The following is a 12,368-nucleotide window of genomic DNA, read 5'->3' as shown; positions in this document are numbered from 1 at the left end:
TAGAAGGAACGATGTGAGAGGGCGAGGACGAGTGCGTATGCGAGGTGGGCGACGAGGAGGAGGAGGGCAAGAAAGAGGAAGAGGAGGACGAAGAGGATTTTTGTCCCTTTTAGTATTGTATACTGTAGTACAGCGCATTGTAGGCTGTATACTGCAGAATTAACAAATTGTATGGCCCTGAACATTGTGCTTTCCATTTGTTACTGTAACAGTACTGACTGCTGGTTGCAGGTTCATATCTATAAAGAACAAGAATTACAGTATCACAGAGACAAAGGGCACGTTTGTGAGATGCAGGGTACGGTACTGTAAAAATAGGGGTACAAGGAGGAGGAAGAACAAACCAAAAAATTGCAAAGAGCAGAGCAGAGTAGTCATTTCTGCTCAGTTTTGAGCTACTATGATAGAACGTGTTTTCGTTCATCAAAAGATAATGACGGGAAAATATGAAATTAGTTTTGAGATTAAAAATGTACTTCTCCCTGAGAACTATATGTTTTGAACGATGTGTTTTCTGTTTGTTGGTGTATCGTTTACTGACTGCTTGATATCACTTTGTTTTTGAGGCGAAAGTTTCATTTGGCGAGAGGAGTCCGAGGTTTTGTAAATAGTGCTTGAAGATGAGGTTTTGTGTTTTAATGTTTTCAGAAAATGGAGCAAGGTTTCACAAATTGTGTTTTAGCAATTGAGGAAAAACTGTAACAAAATAATAAGTGTATCAATGAATAAATTATTAAAAACGATATTAGTTGTTAGTTCCAGAGATGGACATGCTATGTACACACGTTATGTTCAAAGGCTAAAGTATTAACCTGAATAAGGCTGCAGTGCACCTGGCTGAGTAGGGTCTCAAAATGTGAGTAAGCTTCAAGTATGGGCATCGTCTCTGAGAGAAGGTCTATTGTGTAAAAAGGTTACAAAATCTCCCCAAGACTGTTGAGGGCCAGTAGTGTCCAGCGTTCCACACTCAACGTTTTGACCATTTTGAGTGCAGCATCCAAGTACTTCGCACTATGTACTCAAAATAGCAAGTGTAAGTACAGAAGTGCGCAATATGAGACACAGCACTGGACTCAGCCTTGCTCTTTCGCTCACTCTCAGTCTTTCATCTCTCCTCTCCTCTCCTCTCCTCTCGTCTCCTCTCCTGGTTTTGGGGCTCAGAGATAAGATCTCCCTCAATGGCAAACTTTGTGAGACATCTTGAAGATCCCCACTGTCACTTCAGCTTAATGCAGCCCTCAGGGCTCTCAGTTCAAACACACTCATACACACACGTCCTCCCACTAATAATAGGGGCAGGGAGAGGCAGTCTGGATTCGAGCACTCGTAAACACACTTCGTTCTCCCAACAATTCTCTTTGATCTTTATAAAACAAAAAACGTTTCCTTGGTGTATTTTGTGCTTCCATCTCTCAACTTGAACATGCTGCAATGCACTTTTCCCACTTTGATTTCCACACCCATAAATAAAATGAGAGCACATTTGGATTTCCTGACTGTGGGCTTTCCACGTCTGTCAGATCCATTAATTCAGAAGTGTGCAGAGCAAATTCTGGTTAACTGTTTCTTGGGGCAACATGTTTACATCTCACAGTCAATTTGCATATCTAATCAAATTTGGTTTATTTTTAGCAGCATGCTGGGTTAGTAGACATGCATTACGTATGTTTTTGAAAGGTTTTAATGGATCCTCAGAGCTCCCTTTTTATCCCCAACTCAGTAAAACTTCCCTCTGCAAAGCCTTGCAGTGCTACTCTAGGTGTTTAAGGAAGAATGAGTTCAGGCTTTTTTCTGTTAAGGGTCCCCACTTCCTGTGTTAGCAGAACAACAAAAAAAAACAACAACCATGTCCTTCAGTTTCTGGATCCCATGGTCCATAATGGTCTGATCTCTGTCTCCCATAGGCGGGCCGTTGCTATGGCAACCTGATGACGCTCTGAGGAAGGAGGGAGGGAGAAAAGAGAGGGAGGTGTAGGGAGATGAGGAAGAGGGTAGCTGCACCAAAGATTGAGTATGTTTGAGACAATGACTCACTCGGTTAAAAACAAAAATGCAAAAATAGCTGTATGCCATCGCTCACAGTTGCAGTCTTTGCTTGTGCTTCAGAAATTCAGTTTAGAAACTATTTTGGTAGTGGATGAGGGGGAACCCTATTGTTTTTGTATGTGTGTGTGTGTGTGTGTGTGTGTGTGTGTGTGTGTGGTAACCTGGGATGGATTTTCACACAACATAAATGAAGTGAAGGCTGATCGACTAGACCCTGACTTCAGACTACTTAAAATGAATGATGTACGATCTGAACACATGTCAGAACACCTAGTCTCGCTTTACCAGACCTTCCTCCAAAGCACGCTGGAGGAGGGTCTGGCTGGTCCACACAGCATTCCGGGATGGGAGAAAGACGTGGTTTATTGGCATTTCTTTAAACCAATCACAATCGTCTTGGGCGGCGCTAAGCACCGGGAAAAGCTGCGGTGCCGCTGCAAAATAGTCTCAGGAAGGAACTTGTTTTTGTGGAACATGTGTACGTTGAAAAGTTGTTTTAGTCGTGACTCGTGCGAGAGAAAACTCAGATTGGACAGATAGTCTAGCTAGCTGTCTGGATTTACCCTGCAGAGATCTGAGAAAAAGTTAACCATAGTCCTCATACATCCACCGGAGGTTAAAATGCCAACACAAAGGAAGCCCAAGGCAACGGACATCCGGCCTAAATTTGAGTGAAATCCGGCGGATTTTCCCGTCGGCCACGGAGCAATCCCGGAAGTGGAACGCCAAGGATATAGACTAGCGAGAACCCAGATGTCGTCATGTGCAGAGGACATGTCCCCTCTCCATCCTCCATTTATAATGGCTCCTACATCGTTGCATGGCTCTCTGCCTCTGCTCCTGCCCTGCTGTTGCCATAGCGACCACTCGAGTACAGACTCAAAACAACTTACTGACAAAAACCTACATTTTACCTTTGGACGTTAAATGAGCTGTGGATGGGTTGAACAGCAGCTATCTGTGGCACTGCACATGTATCTCTGTGTATCTCTGTGTCTATGTATGTTTCTCAGTTAATGAGAATATGGCCTAGAGCAACGAGATGTGTACGGTCTGAAAATGGTGGTGATGGCGCAGTGGATATGACACATGCCTTTGGTGTGGGAGACCTGGGTTTGATTCCCACTGTGATACATCAACCAATGTGTCCCTGAGCAAGACACTTAACCCCTAGTTGCTCCAGAGGCGTGTGACCTCTGACATATATAGCAATTGTAGGTCTCTTTGGATAAAAGTGTCAGCTAAATGACATTTAATGCAAATGTGTGCCTTTTGCACTCATGTTTGTGGTAGGCTACTTACGTGCTTCCAATGTCTAATTTTCCTGCTCTGAAGTTAATAATTACACATAAAGCTAAATCATTTTACGTGATTTCATTTTCTTTGCTTAATTGTATAATAGTGGCAGGAGTGTGTTGTGTTTTGGTGCTTACTCCAAAATAATCTTTGATGAAGATGTATTCTTCGAGTCTTTTTTGGGGGGGGGGATAGAGGACTGGGTGCTTTTTAGCTATTTATTTTACATAAATATCTTCCTTTTAATTATTTTAACAATTAAATTCAATTATTTTAATAATAAACTAAATCAAAGACGCAATAATGGGCAAAAAGTGAATCGTCTTGTCAAACTCATAGACGATCTTTGGGTATTTCTTCCGTACACAATAGCATTCTTTCAGTGAACGGGGCTGGCGCTAGGACCCAGGGCGGGTGCCGGGGGAAGTCCTCTGCTGCTGGCGGGGCAAGGCAGAGCACAGAAACACACACGTCCACGCACACAAGCATACACAAACACACACGCTCACCGAGCTCTTCTCCGACAGAGGAGAGAGAGCGCTGAGGGATAAACAGAGGGAGAGACTATAGGAACGCAGCGGCTTGTGTGTGTATGTGTGTGTATGTGTGTGCGCGCGCGTGTGAAGGTACGCTCGCTCGGTGGTAGAAACGACTGGCGGGGCGGATATGGAGGGACTCGGGAAAAACGCTGGGAACTGACCGAGCACCGAGACGAAAAGGGGGAGAGAGAAGAGAGAGAGGAAGGACGGACGGACGGACGGACAGAACGGAAGGAAGGAGAGGAGGAGAGAGAGAAGTCTGACAGAGGAGAGGAAGAGTGTGAAGAAGGGGCTCGTCTGGAACACAGAAGGATCCTAAGGTGACTTTATGGAGCTTTCATGGCTGTGCACAGGTCTGACAGAGGTGTATGTGTGCGCGTACGCGCGCGAGCGAGGTGTTGACATGTGCTGCACGGCTCTGCACTTAAAGGGAAGAGTGGTGTGTGTGTGTGTGTGTGTGCGTGTGTGTGCGTGTGTGTGTGTGTGTGTGTGTGTGTGTGTGTGTGTGTGTGTGTGTGTGTGTGTGTGTGTGTGTGTGTGTGTGGCCGTGGCCTATATATACACATTTGTGTGTGTGAGAGTTTTTAGGGTTGTTTTTCCACAAACTAAAAGGGGGGCCAAAGTGTGTAAGCGAGCTGAACTGACCACTGTAAACTGGAGTGAAGGGATCAAAAGGAGTGGATACTTTTTTTAGGGAACAACGTGATCCCATTCCAACACACACACACATTTGTCAGGTAAGCTACTTGAAGTTGAGCTAGAGGAAAGGAGGAGGAAAATACTCTCTTTTAAGAGTCCATTTTACCCCCCTTTACTTCACTGTGTGTGTGTGTGTGTGTGTGTGTGTGTGTGTGCGCGTGTGTGTGTGTGTGCGCGCGCGCTCGTGTGTGCCCATATGTATATGTATGTGTGTAAAAGCAGAGTTTTCAGTGCAGCAGGTAACCCAGTCTTTGGTTGGAGGTTTCAAAAGCAGAACTGAATGGATTTTCTGTTTTCTCGGCTGACTCTGAATGAGGCTTGATACATAGTAGCAGCTTCTTGTGCATGTCTGTGTGTTTGTGTGTGTGTGTGTGTGTGTGTGCGTGTGCCATATACGGCAAACAGGTTGAGGAGAGGCAGATCTGATCAGACGCACAGCAACAGAGGAGAGAGCGTGGCACAGGCTGAGCAGCAGCACATTGGATTACACACACACGAATACACACACACAAGCTCTGTGGCCAGCAGAACAGCTGGGAGAAGTGTGTGTGTGTGTGTGTGTGTGTGTGTGTGTGTGTGTGTGCCTGAGAGCGTTACACTTGACGCACACATCTTTTGCACGTGCAGGACAGTTTGCTTTTATATTATGTTTGCTACTGTGTGTGTGTGTGTGTGTGTCTCTCTGAGTGAGTGAGTGTGTGTGTGTGCACCCATCTGAGGTTGTGTAAATATGTGCAGGGAAAGAATGTTCTGTCGTCTTTTCAGACAGCCCCCCCCCGTTCTGGAGACAGGAGGTGGAGGAGGGTTAAGGGGGAGGCTGGAGGGAGGAAGAGCGATCAGATGACTGAGAATAAGGCAGATGAGAAGATTAATCCAGTAGCGAGGGATGAAACGGAGACAGAGAGAGGAAGGAAAGGATGATGGAGATTTTAGGACAGGAGGAGGAGGAGGAGGAGAGATGGAAAGAAAGCGGAGCGAAGGAGACTGGGGCTGACATGCTTTCTCCAGGAGTGCTCGGAGTGCTGCTCATTCATAATTCACCTCCATGCCAAACGTTCATTCACATATTGACCCCCCATGGCTGTGCTCAATGGAGTTCTTGCCCCTCCACCTCTCCCTGTCTCTCAATGGACACCCCTGTGGTTTGACGTCCAGTTAGCCCGCTTCTTTTTCACTTTGGAGACAGTTGAGATTCTCAGCGGAAGCCCACACCTCTTTTGTCCGTTCTGGCTCTTTTGACGCCAGTAGTTTTTTCAGTTGGAAGCTCTGGCGTGAGATTGAATTGTGTAAATTAAATATTGAATTCAGACTCCACCCTAGACACAGATAATTGGTATGGATGGCTCAGTGGGTCAGTGCTCTCAGAACAACTGTTGTTAGGCTGATTCCCTCAACACAGCTAAAACAGTCCATAATGGATCTATAATTCATGTGTGAATGAATTGAATAGTCTGTTTTGAATAAAAGCACAGACGCCAGGCCATGATTTATTCAGCGTAAATACTCAAAAATGGCTCTTTTAATATTTCTGATTGTATTAGCCGTGCCTGGAGCTACACTCCAACCCACTGCTGTGCTCTGGTCAGCTGTGGCCCATGAGCCATATGGCAGAGTGTCTAAAATGCACAGTCAGAATAAAAAGTGTACTGCAGAGGTACAGACAGTTCTAAAAGGTACTACAGAAGTGCACCTTATCAGCAAAAGTGACTTGTGGACTACTGTGTTTATCTCTGTTATGTGGTCATATACAGTAGTACAGTCAGTTGTTTTGTTTACCAAAGCTGCAGTAATGTAAAGATACAGCCGCTGTGCATCCATAGCAAAAGTAAGGCACTCCTGTCTCAGTACAGTACATCATGGTGCCGATGTCAAGGGTTTGATTCCCACTAGATCAAGGCCCACTAAATATAGTTAAACTAATTAAAGGCATTGTCGCCGTCCCCCCCACGAAAAATAAATTATTAAAGCAACTTCAGCCATTAACCATTCATCTTTCGACCAATGAAAACTTGAATAGAGATCACTCCAAAATAACATGAACCAAATAAATGGACTATATTTATATGGTGCTTTTCTAGCGCTTAACAACTACTACTAAGCACTTTTACATAGTACAGGCACCATTCACACACCCATTCATGCACTGTGGCTGAGGCTGCCATACAGTCATCAGATTAACATTCACACACTGATGGGAGCAATTCAGGGTTCAGTGTCTTGCCCAAGGACACTTTGACAGGGATCGAACCACCAACCTTCTGATTGGTAGGTGACCGCTCTACCACCTGAGCCACAGCCGCCCCACTTCAACACTTTTTCGACACCACCCAAAACTTTTTTAGGTACTGCTAAAATGGTTATTGCTGTGACCTACATGTATCCATTGTAAAAAAAAATTAAAAAATAAAAACTCATAAAATAACACTGTCATACCCACAGCCAAAGTGGTCTTTAAGATAGCAGCCAATAGCGTAGCCTGACAATCACGACACAATAGCTACGGTTGTGTTTGCTAGTAGTTGTTAACTTTGTGTTTTTCATGACAATCACATAAATATGCTGGTGTAAGAGTTGATAAACAACAACACGTACCGCTGTGTCAACCTCATCTACAGTCGGCCATTTTTTTCTGTCACTATTTTTCATTGATGTAGCAAGGTAGCTAGCTAGCCTTGTAGCAAAAGTATGCCCGCATTCTTAATCCCGCCTACAAAGCTCTGACAGGTCGACTGCACAACACCAGACCATTTTTGGTTCATTGAAGTTTTTCATATTTCTTGTTGCTGTGCCACTTTTTCTCTATTTGATTTTCATACAATGTTTTCAGAATGATTAGTAAATTAGTTTGTAGTTAGTCTATATCCACGATGTTCCGCTTCTGGTCCGGTGCTGGCGGATATTCCACCGGATGCATGTCTTTTCAGCTGATGTCCGTTACCTTCCACTTTCTTTGTGTTGGAATTTTAAACTCCGGTGGATTTCTGAGGACTATGGTTAATAGCTCCTCAGATCTCTGCAGGGTAAATCCAGACAGCTAGCTAGACTATCTGTCCAATCTGAGTTTTCTGTTGCACGACTAAAACAACTTTTGAACGTACACGTTCCACCAAAACAAGTTCCTTCCTGAGGCTATTTTGCGGAGGCGGAGCTTAGCGCTGCCCAAGACAATTGTGATTGGTTTAAAGAAATGCCAAATAACCAGAGGACGTTTTTCTCCCATCCCGGAATGCTGTGTGGACTAGCCAGACCCTCCTCCACAGCGCAGTGGAGGAAGGTCAGACAATGCGAGAGTAGTTTGTAGTCAATTCGTTTCTTTTAATTTTCCGGTAGGTGGCCTTTGCCTTTCATGTACTGGTTCATGTGTTCAAACAAGTGGAGAGTTAAAAGCAAGGTTTTAGATTGCAGTGGAAACACAGCCGGCCTAGGAGGCCAAAATGGCTTACAAGAATAATGCTCCTCTGTATCCCCCAGGTTATAATTGTCTTCAATAGGCCTCCTGCTGATTTGAAATGGACTCATTGTCCACAGTGATGGGCACCTCTGCACAATTAGCCTCTCTCTACTTAGTCGTGCTGAGCTATTGCTGCTTGCATCCTCACACAGTGGCACACAAGTGCATGCACACAAATACACGCTGACACGTACACAGTTAGCATAGTACCACACATACATACATACACACACACACGCGCGCGCGTGCCATCACGCTTAGAAAGACATCAGCGGGTGTAAAAATAGATTTTATAAATCGGGGGGGGGGGAGGAGTGTGTTTTATGTTTACAAGGGGTGATGTCATGTTTGGTTTAGATCCATAGCTGACGAATTGGAGGGCAGCTGTAGTGAGTATCAGCCTGCTCAGCTCTGGCTCGGTTATCTGGTGTTTTTTTCGGGTGCTTTCAAAGGAGCAGAGTTGAAGGAGTTGCAGTGTGTGTGTGTGTCTCTGTTTTCGTGTGTGTTGTTGTCAGCGGTGGAGGCATGCACACGGTGACGCTGCTCTGGTTGCCAAGCAACACAGGAACGTGGGTGGAAGGATTTCCTGTCTTTAGGAAGCTTTGTTTATAAGTGTGTGTGTGGGGGGGGGGGGGGTATATGCGTGTGTGTGTGTGTGTGGGGGGGGGTTTCGGTGTGCATTTCAGCAGTATGCTCGAGTGCTTGTGTGTTTTTAATGCACTCTTCGCCTCAAGTAAAAGTGCGAGAGAAAAGTCACTTAAGACACGCACACACATACTCACACTGTGTACACACAGAGGAAAGGCAAAAAAAGGCCCTTTCTAGTCTGTTGAGTTGGATTTTGCATTGCATAACTCCTCTGTTTGCAGCGCTCTTGTCTCCTCCTCTTCTACCCAAACACTCACCATGTGACAGCCGCGGCGCTCACGCCAGGCCGCCTCTCGCTAATGATGTCATCAGCATGCCTCATTTTATGTCTCCCCTCACACATGAGATTGCAATTATGTGTTCTTGCCCTGCATGCGATCACACACACAAAAACACACACAGCATGGCTGTCCTGCAGGCGTTGGACCCCGTGATTACGTAATTGACATTGAGCGAATGGGATGACGTCAGCTTGGCTCTCTCGGACTCCTGTCTCTCTGGCTAGCTACAGTGATGTCATACGTGGATGCAGCTATACACTGTGTGTGTGTGTGTGTGTGTGTGTGTGTGTGTGTGTGTGTTGCCATGCATAATCGTGTGTGCAGACAAAAATGACCTCAGGAACCATCAGATTTATATAATGTGTTTATTCCTCCTCCTCTTTCCCCCTTTTTCTTCCCCTTAAAGTGGAAAGACTTCACAGCGTAGCTACTTTATTGTTCTGTATGTGTTGTCCGTAGCAGCACAAGGCGTTTTAAAGATGCTCGTGCAGCACACACCCACTGTGGCAGCCTGTTGCGGCCCCCTGAGAGCAGCTTCTATTTGAAATGAATATCCCAGTGTCTCGCAACTGGTAACTCTATTGCCTTGATGCCCTCCGTCTGCGACTGTCTGACCTTTTGTTGATTCTCATCCCGAGGCTCGCCAACAATCACAGCCAGGCAGTGAATGAAAGGAGAAAGAGATGATGCTGGGTCGTCTCCACAGATACTGTACGTGCCAGTTCCTATTTCAGCAAACGAAAACTAGTGTCATGGAGAAATTCGGTGGTTGGCCTTCACCAGCTCTCGACAAACAAATATATCTGTTCTTAGCTTGCTGTTGTGAGCTACGGGGTTTTAAGCACAGATTTAGAGTGCTCTATTTGTGTCTTGGGTTGAATAGGCCGCCTGTTGTGTTCTCCAAGCGTTGCGGTTGAATCTCTGAACATCAGCCATCTAAACATTGGATGGGAGAACTGGGAGCTTTTAACAGACCTGAAAACACTCACACAAAGACGCACAAACACACTTTTTGTCTTTCTGCCGTCCTCCCACTTTTTTTCTCTCTCTAACCTCAAACCCCAAGCCGAAGGGAAATCGCACCACACAGTGACTTAACAGTTTCAGAGCTGAGCAGCAACACACACACACACACACACACAAAAGGGTATAAATAATACACACACTCACACATGCAAAAACACAAAATATGCAGATTTTCCTATTAAACTGATTAGCATTAGCTCGGCCCAGCTAATACCAAACCTCAAGCAGTGCACTGTACATTCCACTAACCACACAGCAGCTTAACACTGAACAGGATGATTTGATCCCACTGCACAAACCGACACACGCATGCATAAATAAACACAATGATACACCCGCACTTACACTTCAGACCATAACAGCACGAATAAATCATACAGTGCCTTTTACATACAGTTTAAAAAAACTGGCGAGGGTCCGAGATCCAGTGCTAATACGGCGACCGTTATCTACCGGACCAAATTGCAACGCGGATTTCGGTGCCTTATTTAGGTGCCACTGAAATGCCTGCACTTCTCTCTGATGCTCCGAAACGGACGTTAGAGGCAACCTAAACATCGTTGCATGTCACGCTAGTGACACTTGGCAGCAGGTAACATTAGCCTACCGTTAGCTAGCAGCTGGAGTAAACACGGATAAAATGCTGACAGCTAAACGGTGTAAAAGTTTGTCTGTATTTCACTGTGGAGGAACATATGACGAACCAGTCTGCAGCTGTCTAAGAGCTGTTACACACCAACCAGACAGCCGACCATCGGCAGAAAAGGCAGTCGGACTGATCAGTCGGGTCCCTGAGGTCCAAAAAAATGCCTCAAAACACACTGAGGTGACGCCAACTTGAGCGTATGCTCTGCGTGTGCACAAAACGTAATACGTCTCCATAGCAGCAGGCGGCGCTTCTCTGTATTGTTTCCCAGAAAATTCAAACCGGCAGCTGATTGGACGAACGCGTCACCTGGGTCTTTTTTTCTCCGGAAATTCACAGCCAGACTGTCATAGCGGCGTGTTTACAATACGATCTCATATTGTACTAAAATAGTTCACCGAAACGTGTTTCTGAAAACATTTTAAGCAAGAAATAGGCCATACAGTTGCTGAATCTGTCTTCATTTCAGATCGACAAAGGTCAGTTTAAAAGATTTTCGTCAGATTTTGAGAGGCTCATCCGCTCGCCATTTCCGGGTGAGTCCCGACTGCCCTGTCTCCGACTGAGCATGTCAGGTCGGCCAAAATGAAGGCAGACAGCTCCTCCAACGGACGACGGCACGGACGACGGCACGGAACACAACGAACAGACTCGAGTCACTGACCTCGCCAGACGGTCCGACGGCCGATAATCGGGTTAGTGTGTCAGGGCCCTAAAAAAAAACAGCGATGTTGCGTTCACTTGAAACTCGCCTCGCCAGCCTCGTGCTGCATTCAAAGTTATTGTAAAATACCCTTTTCGCATCCAGTGGTTGTTTTTGTCGTTTAACAGGAATTAACTGGTGAAATAAGTTATTGGTAAAAGTTATTATTACATTTTTAATAAATCATTTAATTTTGACCCTGTGGCCTTAGCAATAAACAAGCCGTTCTTTAATGTCGCCGACTGTCATTTCATGCTCCTTTTTAAAAAGTATATATATCAAATGTGTCACCTTTTTCAGCCCTTCTGAGTTTGCAGGTATGATGTATACACCTTACCTCGGTTAAAAGTTAAGAGTTCTCATAACCCGGTTAACAGACGGGGTATTCCTGCATTTATACACCTTAATCGGAGTACGGTCGGGTTAAGCGTCTGCGCATGTTCCGAACTGCCCCTCCGCACTCCGCTGGAGTGGTTTTTGACCCGGAAATAATTGCAGCACTGTGACCTTCTTGATACCGTTGCTATGATACAACAAAACAAAACAGTGGTGCTCGGATCAGCAGCCGCGGAAACCTGCGGTCCATCTCCTTCAATCCCCGCCAAGCAGCGGACACCGGAAGATGGCACAACAGATTGTCCGTCTCCGGCGCTGTCAACATTGTCTCTTGGCAAAGAAGTAGACGGAACGTGGCGTACGTTAACGTTAGTTAGCTAACGTTACCTTGCTAATTCCACCCGACACTGGGCGAAACTTAACGTGGGTGAATGAAGCTTTAAGTTGTTAAATGTTATTAATTTAATGGCCGGTCGGTGTATTTTTAACATAGGTCAACCAGAAGAAAAAGCCTTATTCTGACCAGTTGTGCATTGGAAGAGCGCCACTTACTGTACCGGAGGTAGACTTACGCCCGTAATTCTTCCCATTCTTCCCCGCTTTCCCCGGTTATTCGCTTAGCCGGGGTAAGACCATAACCCGGTTACTGCTGTGCACGTAAACGCACCGATAGATGCTGTACAAATGGTGTCTTTAC

At 45.5% G+C, this 12,368-nt stretch overlaps 1 protein-coding gene across 1 annotated transcript in view; it reads left to right on the top strand.

Annotated features, from left to right (window-relative positions):
- Positions 1-3,794: 3,794 nt before the first annotated feature.
- ches1 (checkpoint suppressor 1) overlaps positions 3,795-12,368 on the top strand; it is a 69,838-nt gene continuing 61,264 nt past the window's right edge. Inside the window, exon 1 of the mRNA XM_078274379.1 lies at positions 3,795-4,201. The gene's annotated coding sequence lies outside the window, so the exon portion shown is untranslated. The remainder of the gene's footprint in view (positions 4,202-12,368) is intronic.

This window comes from Sander vitreus, chromosome 18 (assembly GCF_031162955.1).
Source record: "Sander vitreus isolate 19-12246 chromosome 18, sanVit1, whole genome shotgun sequence".
Taxonomy (NCBI): Eukaryota; Metazoa; Chordata; class Actinopteri; order Perciformes; family Percidae; genus Sander; species Sander vitreus.
This window is presented reverse-complemented; position numbering and strand designations above follow the sequence as displayed.